Here is an 11,572-nt window from a genome sequence, read left to right on the forward strand (position 1 = left end):
ATGATTGAAGATCAATGGAACGAAATGAAGCAAGAAGAGAAGTTTAGAGAAAAAAGAGTAAAAAGAATGAAAAAAGTCTCCAAGAAATATGGGATTATGTGAAAAGACCAAATCTACATCAGATTGGTGTGACTAAAGGTAACGAGGAGAATGGAACCAAGTTGGAAAACATGCAGGATGTTATACAGGAGAACTTCCACAACCTAGCAAGACAGGCCAACATTCAAATTCAGGAAATACAGAGAAGGCCACAAAGATACTCCTCAAGAAGAGCAACTCCAAGACACATAATTGTCAGATTCACCAAAGTTGAAATGAAGGAAAACATGTTAAGGGCAGCCAGAGAGAAAGGTCGGATTACACACAATGGGAAGCCCATCAGAATAACAGCAGATCTCTTGGCAGAAACTCTACAAGCCAGAACAGAGTGGGGGCCAATATTCAACATTCTTAAAGAAAAGAATTGGCAAACCAGAATTTCACATCCAGCCAAACTAAGTTTCATAAGTGAAGGAGAAATGAAATCCTTTACAGACAAGCAAATGCTGAGAGATTTTGTCAACACCAGGCCTGCCCTACAAGAGCTCCTGAATGAAGCACTAAACATGAACAACCAGTACCAGCCCTTGCAAAAACATGCCAAAATGTAAAGACCATCGAGGCTAGGAAGAAACTGCATCAACCAATGAGCAAAATAACCAGTTAACATCATAATGACAGGATCAAGTCCACACATAACAATATTAACCTTAAATGTAAATGGGCTAAATGATCCACATAAAAGACAGAGACTGGCAAATTGCATAAAGAGTCAAGACCCATCAGTTTGCTATATTTAGAAGACCCATCTAACATGCAGAGACACACACAGGTTCAAAATAAAGGGGTGGAGGAAGATCTACCAAGCAAATAGAAAACAAAAAAAGGCAGGGGTTGCAATCCTAGTCTCTGATAAAACCGACTTTAAACCACCAAAGATCAAAAGAGACAAAGAAGGCCATTACATAGTGGTAAAAGGATCAATTCAACAGGAAGAGCTAACTATCCTAAATATATATGCACCCAATAAAGGAGCACCCAGATATATAGTTGGAAGTAAAGCACTCCTCAGCAAATGTAAAAGAACAGAAATCATAACAAATTGTCTCTCAGACCATAGTGCAATCAAACTAGACCCAGGACTAAGAAACTCAATCAAAACCACTCAACTACATGGAAACTGAACAACCTGCTCCTGAATGACTACTGGGTACATAAGGAAACGAAGGCAGAAATAAAGATGTTCTTTGAAACCAATGGGAATAAAGATACAACATACTAGAATCTCTGGGACACATTTAAAGCAGTGTGTAGAGGGAAATTTATAGCACTAAATGCCCACAAGCAAAAGCAGGAAAGATCTAAAACTGACACCCTACCATCACAATTAAAAGAACTAGAGAAGCAAGAACAAACACATTCAAAAGCTAGCAGAAGGCAAGAAATAACTAAGATCATAGCAGAACTGAAGGAGACAGAGACACAAAAAACCCTTCAAAAAATCAGTGAATCCTGGAGCTGGTTTTTTGGAAAGATCAACAAAATTGATAGACCGCTAGCAAGACTAATAAAGAAGAAAAGAGAGAAGAATCAAATAGACGCAATCAAAAATGATAAAGGGGATATCACCACTGACCCCACAGAAGTACAAACTACCATCAGAGAATACTGTAAATGCCTCTATGCAAATAAACTAGAAAACCTAGAAGAAATGCATAAATTCCTGGACACATAACCTCCCCAAAGACTAAATCAGGAAGAAGTTGAATCCCTGAATACACCAATAGCAGGCTCTGAAATTGAGGCAATAATTAATAGCCTACCAACCAAAAAAGGTACAAGACCAGAGGGATTCACAGCTGAATTCTACCAGAGGTACAAGGAGGAGCTGGTAGCATTCCTTCTGAAACTATTCCAATCAATAGAAAAAGAGGGAATCCTCCCTAACTCATTTTATGAGGCCAACATCATCCTGATACCAAAGCCTGGCAGAGACACAACAAAAAAAGAGAATTATAGACCAATATCCCTGATGAACATTGATGCAAAAATCCTCAATAAAATACTAGCAAACCGAATCCATAAGCACATCAAAAAGCTTATCCACCATGATCAAGTTGGCTTCATCCTGGGGATGCAAGGCTGGTTCAACATACAGAAATCAATAAACGTAATCCAGCATATATACAGAACCAAAGACAAAAACAACATGATTATCTCAATAGATGCAGAAAAGGCCTTTGACAAAATTCAACAGCCCTTCCTGCTAAAAAAAACTCTCAATAAATTCGGTATTGATGGAACGTATCTCTAAATAATAAGAGCTATTTATGACAAACCCACAGCCAATATCATACTGAATGGGCAAAAACTGGAAGCATTCCCTTTGAAAACTGGCACAAGATAGGGATGCCCTCTCTCACCACTCCTATTCAACAGAGTGTTGGAAGTTCTGGCCAGGGTAATTAGGCAAGAGAAAGAAATAAAGGGTATTCAATTAGGAAAAGAAGAAGTCAAAATGTCCCTGTTTGCAGATGACATGATTGTTTGTTTAGAAAACCCCATCATCTCAGCCCCAAATCTCCTCAAGCTGATAAGCAACTTCAGCAAAGTCTCAGGATACAAAATCAATGTGCAAAAATCACAAGCATTCTTATACACCAATAACAGACATACAGAGACTCAAATCATGAATGAACTTCCATTCACAATTGCTTCAAAGAAAATAAAATACCTAGGAACCCAACTTACAAGGGATGTGAAGGACCTCTTCAAGGAGAACTACAAACCACTGCTCAATGAAATAAAAGAGGACACAAACAAATGAAAGAATATTCCATGCTCATGGATAGGAAGAATCAATATCGTGAAAATGGCCATACTGCCCAAGGTAATTTGTAGATTCAAGGCCATCCCCATTAAGCTACCAGTGACTTTCTTCACAGAATTGGAAAAAACTACTTTCAAGTTCATCTGGAACCAAAAAAGAGCCCACATTGCCAAGACAATCCTAAGTCAAAAGAACAAAGCTGGAGGCATCACGCTACCTGACTTCAAACTATACTACAAGGCTACAGTAACCAAAACAGCATGGTACTGGTACCAAAACAGAGATGTAGACCAATTGAACAGAACAGAGCCCTCAGAAATAATACCAGACATCTACAACCATCTGATCTTTGACAAAGCTGAGAAAAACAAAAAATAGGGAAAGAAGTCTCTATTTAATAAATGGTTCTGGGAAAACTGGCTAGCCATATGTAGAAAGCTGAAACTGGATCCCTTCCTTATACCGTATACAAAAATTAATTCAAGATGGATTAGAGACTTAAATGTTAGACCTAAAACCATAAAAACCCTAGAAGAAAACCTAGGCAATACCATTCAGGACATAGGCATGAGCAAGAACTTCATGTCTAAAACACCAAAAGCAATGGCAACAGAAGCCCAAATTGACAAATGGGATCTAATTAAACTAAAGAGCTTCTGCACAGCAAAAGAAACTACCATCAGAGTGAACAGGCAACCTACAGAATGGGAGAAAATTTTTGCAAGCTACTCATCTGACAAAGGGCTGATATCCAGAACCTACAAAGAACTCAAACAACTTTACAAGAAAAAAAACAAACAACCCCACCAAAAAGTGGGCAAAGGATATGAACAGACACTTCTCAAAAGAAGATATTTATGCAGCCAACAGACACATGAAAAAAAGCTCAGCATCACTTGCCATCAGAGAAATGCAAATCAAAACCACAATGAGATACCATCTCACACCAGTTAGAATGTCAATCATTAAAAAGTCCGCAAGAACAGAAAACCAAACATTGCATGTTCTCACTCATAGGTGGGAACTGAACAATGAGATCACTTGGACTCGGGAAGGGGAACATCATACACCGGGGCCTATCATGGAGGGGGGAAGTGGGGAGGGATTGCATCGGGAGTTATACCTGATGTAAATGACGAGTTGATGGGTGCTGACAAGTTGATGGGTGCAGCACGCCAACATGGCACAAGTATACATATGTAACAAACCTGCATGTTATCCACATGTACCCTAGAACTTAAAGTATAATAAAAATAAATAATAATAATAAAAAAAAAAAACAGGTGCTGGAGAGGATGTGGAGAAATAGGAACACTTTTACACTGTTGGTGGGATTGTAAACTAGTTCAACCATTGTGGAAGACAGTGTGGTGATTCCTCAAGGATCTAGAACTAGAAATACCATTTGACTCAGCCATCCCATTACTGGGTGTACACCCAAAGGATTATAAATCATGCTGCTATAAAGACACAGACACACATATGTTTATTGCGGCACTATTCACATTAGCAAAGACTTGGAACCAACCCAAATGTTCATCAATGACAGGCTGGATTAAGAAAATGTGGCACATATACACCATGGAATACTATGCAGCCATAAAAAAGGATGAGTTCGTGTCCTTTGTAGGGACATGGATGCAGCTGGAAACCATCATTCTCAGCAAACAATCGCAAGAACAGAAAACCAAACACGGCATGTTCTCACTTATAGGTGGGAATTGAACAATGAGATCACTTGGACAGAGGAAGGCGAACATCACACACTGGGGCCTTGTGTGTAGTGGGGGAAGGGAGAGGGATAGCATTAGGAGATATACCTAATGTAAATGACGAGTTAATTGGTGCAGCACACCAACATGGCACATGTATGCATATGTAACAAACCTGCACGTTGTGCACATGTACCCTAGAATATAAAGTGTAATAAAAAGATAAATGAAATAAAATTTTAAAAAAGATTAACCATACACTTAAAAACTTACATTTTAAGTGTACTGTTAACTAAAAACTATAAGTGCACACTTAAAAATGGTTAGTTATGACGGGAAATTTTATGTTATGCATATGTTACCACAATCTTTTAAAAAGACGTAATGACTGTATTATCTATTTTTAAAAAATAATTTTAAAAATCAATGCAGAATCACACTTTGCTACAACACTTCCAAATCACTAAATCTCATTCCCTGTATAGCATATTCTATGCATAGTTTTCATTTCCACGATTTCTAGCCAATTCTTTTTAATATTCACACTTTGTTTCACAATTTCTTTTTAATGGAGGATTTTCCTTCATTTATCACTTAAAGATTCCAAATCTACATAAACATAACAAACTTTTAAAATTAGTTTTATCTAAATGATTTCATGATTTCATTGTTAGTTTTGTTGGCTCTCCTAGCATTAGTTTTCTTTCTGTATTATAAAAGTTGTTTAATAGACTCATTTGTGTAGGAGAATTTTGTTTTGTTTTCTTTTATTTTTATATACCTTTTTCTTTCTTGCTCTACCTGTCTCCTCATTCTTCCCTGACTAGTGCTTTTGTAGTTTCCTCCACCTAACTTTAAGCTGTACAAATCAGGTCATATAAAATCTGGTTTAGAATGCTTGTCCCTCAGTGATATTGAGGATACTGAAGATTCTCAATAAACAAAATGAGATGTAATGCAATGATATATCTGAAATGAGTTCCTTCATCTTTCTACCTCCTTCAATCCAGAGCACCATATGAAACCTTTCCAGGACATTTTTTCAGCTTCCTTTTATAACTCTCTGAACTCCACCCCAAATACTGAGTCTTATCTGATCCCAGTAAATTCCAGGAATGATTTTAGACCCTATTACTCTTTAGGAACAAAATTTCCAGTCCGTGTTAATTATTTTATAGCCACAAATCCAATAGCTTCTAGCTCTAGTCCCACTCACTGCTTTATATTTCTGCTCAATTTCTGGTCTACTAAAAAAATTATACTGTTTATGAGGCAACAAGTGATTCTGAGTTTCTACTTTAATATTTTATCTATAAATGATTACATTGGTATATAGAGGTTACATCAAAACCAACTTTTTGAATAATATTTACCAGAATTCAGGTAAAAACATTAAGAAGTTCAGGGAAACCCAAAAAATATATTATATGAAAATAAAGTGAATTTAAAATAAGATACAGAGAACATGTAGATATAATAAAAGGATAAGAGCAAAAAGGAAATAATATGCAACTGTGTAGAAAATAGTATTCTCAATAGTCTTCACATTGAGGCTACAATTTTGCTATGCATTTTCTTGCTGTCAAAGCAAAAAGGTAAATAAAATCAGTCAAATTAGCCAGACATGGTGGCTTGCACATGTACTCCCAGCTACTTGGGAGGCTGAGGCAGAAGGAACCCTTGAGCCCAGGATTTCAAGGTTGCAGTAAACTATGATTATGCCACTGTACCCCAATCTGGGTGACAGAGTAAGAGCCTGTCTCAAAAATAAACAAAAAGATAATAAAATCAGTCACAAATTTTACATTAACTATCCTAAATATGTATTCACCCATTATTAGAGCACCCATATTCATTAAACTAGTTCTGGAAATCAAGGAAGAGATGTACATGGCCACATAATATAATAAGAATGGGAGACTTCAACATCCCACTGACAGCATCAGATATCATCAAGGCAGAAAACAGCAAAGATGTCTGGGACCTAAACTCAACACTTGATAATATGGACCTAACATGCATCTACAAAGTACTCTACCCAACAACAGAATATACATTTTCTCATCTCTAAGTGCCCCATACTCTGAGATCAACCATACACTTGGCCATAAAGCAATTATCAACAAATTCAAAAACAACAAACTCATACCAACCACACTCTTGGACAATAGCACAATGAAAAATAGAAATCAATACAAATAAAGCTCTCAAAACTGCACACTTACATAGAAATTAAACAATCTGCTCCTGAATGACTTTTGGATAAGGAATGAAATCAAGGTAGAAATTTAAAAAAAAAAAAAAAATGAAACTAATGAAAATGAACACACAACATACCAGAATGTCTGGGACACAGCAAAAGAAGTGTTAAGAGGAAAGTTTATAGTGCTAAATTCCTACATTAAGAAGTTAGAAATATCTCAAATTAATAACCTAACATCACACCTAGAGGTACTAGACAAACAAGGGCAAACCAACTCCAAAGCTAGCAGAAGACAAGAAATAGCTAAAATCAGAGACTAACTGAATGAAATTGAGATGCAAGATTCCATACAAAAGATTGATGAAACAAAAAATTGGCTCTTTAAAAATATAAACAAGATAGACAGACTGCTAGCTAGATTAAGAAAGAAAAAAGAGAAAAGATTCAAACACAATCAGAAATGACAAAGGTGACATTACCACCACCATCACAGAAATACAAAAAACAAAAAACAAAAAAATCTCTCAGAAACCATTATAAACACCTGTATGCACACAAACTAGAAAACCTAGAGGAAATGAGTAAATTCCTGGAAACATACAAACTCCTCAGACAGAGCCAAAAAGAAATTGAAATCCAGAAGAGACCAATAATGAGTTCTGAAACTGAATCAGTAATTTTAAAAATCCACCTGACCAGAAAAAGTACTGGTCAGGTGGATTTACAGTTGAATTCCACCAGACTTACAAAGAAGAGCTGGTACCAATCCTACTTTTTGGAAATTATTCCAAAAATCAAGGAGAAGGGACTTCTCCCTGACTCATTCTATGAGGCCAGCATCATCTTGATACCAAAATATATTGGAGACACAATAAAAAAAGAAAATTTCAGGTTAATATCCCTGATGAAAAGAGACTAAAAATTCCTCAACAAAATACTAGCAAATCAAATCCAGCAGCACATCAAAAAGCTAGTCCACCATAATCAAGTAGGCTTTATTCTTGGGATGCAAGTTTGGTTCAATATACACAAATCAATAAATGTGATTCATCACAAAAACAGAACTAAAAGCAAAATCCACATGATTATCTCAAAAGACAGAGAAAAAGCTTTTGATAAAATTCAACATCTCCTCATGTTAAAACCCTCATGTCATCCTTCAATGTTAACAAACTTGTCATCAAAGAGGCATACCTCAAAATAATAAGAGCCATCTATGACATACCCACAACCAACATCATACCAAACGGGCCAAAGTCGAAAGCATTCCTCCTTTTGATAACCAGAACAAGACAGGATGCCCACTCTCACCACTCCCATTTGACATAGTACTGAAAGTCCTAGCCACAGCAATCAAGCAAGATAAAGAAAAAAAAAAAAATTAAAAGAGAGGAAGTCAAACTATCTCTGTTTGCAGACAATATGATTTTATATCTAGAAAACCCCATAGTCTCTGCCCAAAGGCTCCTAGAACTGACAAACAACTTCAGTAAAGTTTCAGGATAAAAAATCAGTTTACAAACTCATCCTTTTTTATGGCTGCATAGTATTCCATGGTGTATACGTGCCACATTTTCTTAATCCAGTCTGCCACTGATGGACATTTGGGTTGATTCCAAGTCTTTGCTATTGTGAATAGTGCTGCAATAAACATACGTGTGCATGTGTCTTTATAGCAGCAAACCATCATTCTTAGCAAACTATCACAAGAACAGAAAACCAAACACCGCATGTTCTCACTCATAGGTGGGAACTGAACAATGAGATCATTTGGACTCGGGAAGGGGAACATCACACACCGGGGCCTATCATGGGGAGGGGGGAGGGGGGAGGGATTGCATTGGGAGTTATACCTGATATAAATGACGAGTTGAGGGGTGCTGACGAGTTAATGGGTGCAGCACACCAACATGGCACAAGTACACATATGTAACAAACCTGCATGTTATCCACATGTACCCTAGAACTTAAAGTATAATAATAATAATAAATAAATAAATTTTTAAAGAAATAAAAATCTAAAAAAAAAAAGTGCTTAACATAAAAAAAAAAATCAGTTTACAAAAATCAGTAGCATTTCTATACACCAGTAAAGTCCAAGCTACGAGCCAAATCAAGAAGTAATCCTATTCACAATAGCCACAAAAAGAATAAAATATCTAGGAGTATATCTAACCAAGGAGGTGAAATATCTCTGCAATTAGGATTACAAAACACTGCTCAAAGAAATCAGAGATGACACAAACAAATGGAAAACACATTCCATGCTCATAGATAGGAAGAATCAATATTGTTAATGTGGCCATACTGCCCAAATCAATTTAAGAGTAAATGTTATACTTATCAAACTACCAACATCATTTTTCACAGACTTAGAAAAAACTATCCTAAAATTCATATGGAATCAAAAAAGAGTCCAAATAAAGCCATCTTAAGTTAAATGAACAAGGCCAGATATATCATACTACCTGATTTTAAACTATACTACAAGGATACAGTAACCAAAGCAACATGCTACTCATACAAAAACAGACACATAGACTGATGGAACAAGTTAGAGAACACAGAAATAAAGCTGCACACCTAAAACCATCTGATCTTCAACGAAGTTTACAATAACAAGCAATAGGGAAAGAATTTCCTATTTAATAAATGGTGCTGGAATAACTGGCTAGCCATATGCAGAATATTGAAACTGGACTCCTTCCTTTCACTATATACAAAAATTAACTCAAATGAATTAAAGACTTAAATGTAAAACATAAAACTATAAAAACACTAGGAAGAAAACCTAGAAAATATCATTCTGTACAGAGGCTTTGGCAAAGATTCCATGATGAAGTCCCCAAAGGCAATGGCAACCAAAAGAAAAATAGAAGAGTGAGACTTAATTAAACTAGAGATCTTCTGCACAGAAAAACAAAACAAAACAAACAAAAAAAAACATTAACAGAGTAAACAGAGAACCTACAGAATGGTAGAAAATATTTGCAAACTATGCATCCAACAATCGTCAAATATTCAGAATCTACAAGGTACTTAAATCAACATGCAAAAAACAAATAATCCCATTAAAAAAGGTGCAACATAGTGGAACAGACACTTCTCAAAAGAAGTCATTCATGTGGCCAATAAGCATATGAAAAAAATGCTCATCACTAATTATTAGACAAATGCAAAGCAAAACCAAAATGAGATACCAACTCATATCAGTCAAAACATCTATTACTAAAAAGTCAAAAAGAGACAGATATTGGCAAGATTGTGGAGAAAAGGAATGCTCATACACTGGTGGTGGGAATGTAAATTAGTTCAGCCACTGGGGAAAGCACCTTACAGATTTCTCAAAGAACTTAAAACAACTACCATTTGACTCAGCAATCCCATTACTAGGTATATACCCAAAGAAATATAAATCATTCTACCACAAAGGCACCTGCACTTGTGTGTTCATTACAACACTATTCACAATAGCAAAGGCAAAAAACCCACCTAGGTGCCAGTCAACAGTGGACTGGACTTAAAAAAAACTTCAGTACATAAACACCATGGAATGCCATGCAGCCATAAAAAATGAAATCATGTTCTTTGCAGCAATATGTATACAGCTGGAGGCCCTTATCCTAAGCAAATTAACCCAGGAATGGAAAACCAAATACTACATGTTCTAACTTATAAGTGGGAGCCAAACATTGAGTATACATGGACACAAAGATGGGAACAATAGACACCAGGGCCTACTTGAGGGGAAAGGATGGAAGGAGGGGAGGGTCAAAAAACTACCTCTCAGGTACTAAACTCACTACCTGAGTGATGAAGTCATTGTACACCAAACCTCAGTAACAAGGGATTTACCCATGTAACAAACCTGCACATGTACCCCCGAGCATAAAATAAAAGTTGAAAAAATAAAACAAAATAACATTGTTTACAATTCTTTACCTTCAACAGTATTAAAGGGGAAATTCAGTAATTGTTGATGATAATTATAAAAAGTTTTTATGATAAATCACTCATTATTTTGGCTTATACCAGAAAAATTCAAAAACTTGATTGTCATTGCTATAATAAAATTCATTTAATTTACAAAAAACAATACAAATTTTAGGTCATGAAGAAAAAAAGAACATACCTATGCTTCCATAGAATAACTTTTCCTGACACTTAAACTGAGATGAAATTTTGTCTTCATATGGAGATCACTGAATATGGGAAAGGTTAATTTCTTCAAGAGCATTTCTAAGGAAAGGCTGTGATATATATACAGGAAGGGATTGTATGGCAGTTTTTAGTACATCTGAGAGTATGGCATCCAAGTATTAACTTGGTAAAGACAATTCTATTGAAGAGTGTTCTCCAAATACATAAATTTCTGATGATCTTGCTCCATGAGAGAGATAAGATCTGGAATATCTGGAAAAATTACTGAATTCAGGATGTTAAGACCATCTTTAGGCTTTGTACTTTTTTTCAACCATCCTTTTGGCATAAAAAACTCACAGGTAAAACGTTTAATGTGGCAGTCTGTATCTGAAATGCATACAACTTGTGTATAAATATGCCAAAAATTTTACACTAGAACAAAATAAGGCTGATATCCTTTTGTGAAAGGTAACTTAAAACAAAGACTATCTGCCATTATCAATACAGTCTAAGACAGCAGTCTTCTGACTTTTAGTCTCAAGATGCTTTAAGGCCTTAAAAATGGAGAACTCCAAAGAGCATTCTATGTCATTTAGATTATGGCATTTAGTATTTGCCACATTAGAAATTAAAACTAAGAAATAT

At 35.8% G+C, this 11,572-nt stretch overlaps 1 protein-coding gene across 5 annotated transcripts in view; it reads right to left on the reverse strand.

Moving 5' to 3' along the window:
- LOC107126927 (uncharacterized) overlaps positions 1-11,572 on the reverse strand; it is a 519,804-nt gene that overhangs the window by 420,080 nt on the left and 88,152 nt on the right. The gene's annotated exons all lie outside the window — the stretch shown is intronic.

This window comes from Macaca fascicularis, chromosome 12 (assembly GCF_037993035.2).
Source record: "Macaca fascicularis isolate 582-1 chromosome 12, T2T-MFA8v1.1".
Classification (NCBI taxonomy): Eukaryota; Metazoa; Chordata; class Mammalia; order Primates; family Cercopithecidae; genus Macaca; species Macaca fascicularis.